Raw genomic sequence first — 2,851 nt, 5'->3', positions numbered from 1 at the left:
TTTGATCTTTCAGGCTCAAGCACAGGCAATTAATTATAAGGCTTTCCCTGACAGCCCTCATAGGGATGGGGCTGTGGAGGAATGACTCAGCCCCCTACCATCTCCATGGCCAAACACGCTCATACACTCATTTACATACCTGCATTCCTAGCCCAAGCTCTTGCATTTGGAGGCCTCCATACTGAAAGCCTGAGCTGAGGCATTTTTTCTACTTTGACTCAGTATTTTTCTATTCCTAGATCTTCTCCCACTCTCTTCCCAGGGAGTCTTTTGTGTGAGTCTCCTCCTCAGCAGTGAGATAATTCCCCCCATCTGAGCTGCGTCCCGCTGACCCTCCCCCTGTGTTGTTCTCGGGGGAAGAATGGAACACTAGGGAATCTTCTCTTCCTGACTTTTGCTTGTATTGTTGCAGTAAGTGAATAAAGGCTCTACTGTTATTCTCACTTTGGTTCATTGTCCTAACTGACCATGTTAACACCTGATTGCATGACAGCTACTAAAATGGCTTTTGGACACTATATCTACCTTGAAAGTTGTACATGAGAAGAGACTACCAACATTCCTTCTCCAAGAACTAGAAAGGGAATTGTAACATTGCCATCATGGCACATGTTACTTGCTGCTATGAATGAAAATTAGTAAATACAAAACATCAAACAAGAATTTCGGCACAATCCAGATTTTCTCAGAAGCATCTGTGAGCCAACCAGGTTAATCGAATAAAAATATTTCTATAATTAATTAAGAATATCCTTCTAATTTTTTTTTTTTTTTTTTTTTTTTTAATTTTTTTTTTTTTTTTTTTTTTTTTTTTTTTTTTTTTATGCAAGGCAACCCTTGGTTGACCTCACAGACTGCAAGGACCTTTTCAGCTTACAATCCCTTATTTTTTACGCCTACAGCACCTGGTCTTCCTAGGTGGTGTCCCATCCAAGTACTAACCAGGCCCGACCCTGCTTAGCTTCCAAGATCAGATAGGATCGAGCTTGTTCAGGATGGCATGGCAGTAGACCTTTCTGATCTTCTTAAGCCCTGCTCAGATTATACCATCTACTCTCCTCCATACCTAATTTATATGACATTGCTACCCCAGAGATGTAGATAATCTATCCATCTCATGCTATTTTATTATATTTTCCTCAGATTTCAACCATCACATTTGCTTTGCTACTTTCTTTACAATAGTTATTTATGCACATCTCTGTCTCTATAGATGACAAGCCCCCAGCACACAACTTTGCATTCATTATCACACCCAAACCGTATTAACTATCACTATGTTTTGATTATAATAGCACTCAACAAACATTTGTTAAACTGAATCATTAATTTGGGTTAGAAAATTGTTAGAGAAATTCATCAGCTTTACATAAATTAAGTAGCTTTAAAGGTAAGCCTCACCCAGGAACTCTTCTCCTAGAGCAGCTAGTTAAGGCCTTTTTTTTTTTAATGTACTTTTTATTTTGAGATAATATTATTTTGTGGTAGATTTGCACATAGCTGTAAGAACAATACAGAGGTAGCCAGTTCCTCCCAATGGCACCACTTGTGAAACTGCAGTACAAAATTACAACCAGGATCTTGATATTGATACAATCAAGATACAGAAGAGTTTCATCATCACAAGGATTCTTCTTGTTGCTTTTATAGCCACAACTACTACTCTCCCACCTCCACAACCACCTCCTTATCACCTGGTACCAATAATCTGTTACCGATTTCTATAGGTATGCCATTTTTAAAATGTTACATAAACAAAATCATATCTTTTGGGACTGTATGTAAACTTTGGGGTTAGCTTTTTTCACTCAGCATACTTTGGAGATTCATCCAGGTTGTTGTATGTGTCAATAGTTTTTTGGGTTTTTATTGTTGTTGCATTTTGTTTTGTTTTTACTTCTGCTCAGTAGAATTCTATAGCAAGGATATACCACACATTTTTTAACCATTCATCTATTGAAAGATATCTAGATTGTTTTCAGGTTTGGGTATTATGAATAAAACTGATATAGATATTCACATACAAGTTTTGTGTGAGCATAAGTTCTCATTTCTCTAGGATAAGTATCCAGGAGTACAATTGTTGGGTCATATGGTAGTTGTATGTTTAGTTTATTAAGAAACTTCCAAACTATTTTCCAGAGAGGTCATACTGTTTTAGTTTCCCACCAGTAATGTGTGAGCCATCCAGTTTCTTCATATCATTGCCAAAATTTGTTATTGTCACTTTTTTTTTTTGTAATTTTAGTCATTCTGATAGGTGTTTGTTATATCTCATTGTGATTTTAATTTGTATTTCTCTTCTCTAAAAACTAATGATGTTGAACATTTTTTCATGAACTTATTTATCATTTGTATATTTTTATTGGTAAAATGACTCTTTATGTCTTTTGCCCATTTTATGATTGGATTATTAGAGATATGAGAGTTCTTTACATGTTCTAGATAACAATCTTTTGTTAAATGTGTGATTCGCAAATATTTTCTCCCAGTCTATATCTTGCCTTTTCATTGTTTTAGCAAGGTCTTTCATAAAACAATTTTTTTTTTAATTTGGAGTTTAATTTATACATTTTCCTTATTATGGATTGTGCTTTTGATGTCCAGTATAAGATTTCTTTGTCTATCCCTAGATCCTAGAGATTTTCTCCTATTTTTTTTTAAGTTTTATTGTTTTATGTTTTACAGTTAAGTCCATCATTCATTTTGAGTTAACTTTTTGCATATGATGTGAAACTTTGGTCAAGATTCTTTTATTTATGTATGTATTCATTTAGCCTATGAATGTCTAATTACTCCAGCACCTTATTTGATTGCTATACCATATCCAATCTTGAAATTAGATAGAGTA

General features: G+C 34.8%; 1 pseudogene; it reads right to left on the bottom strand.

Annotated features, from left to right (window-relative positions):
* Positions 1-893: 893 nt before the first annotated feature.
* On the bottom strand, positions 894-1,012 carry LOC111737352 (annotated as a pseudogene).
* Between the last annotated feature and the right edge of the window lie 1,839 nt (positions 1,013-2,851).

Source organism: Pteropus vampyrus, unplaced genomic scaffold, assembly GCF_000151845.1.
Source record: "Pteropus vampyrus isolate Shadow unplaced genomic scaffold, Pvam_2.0 Scaffold25, whole genome shotgun sequence".
NCBI lineage: Eukaryota > Metazoa > Chordata > Mammalia > Chiroptera > Pteropodidae > Pteropus > Pteropus vampyrus.
The sequence above is the reverse complement of the archived record's forward strand: the minus strand, read 5'-3'. Positions and strand labels throughout refer to the sequence as shown.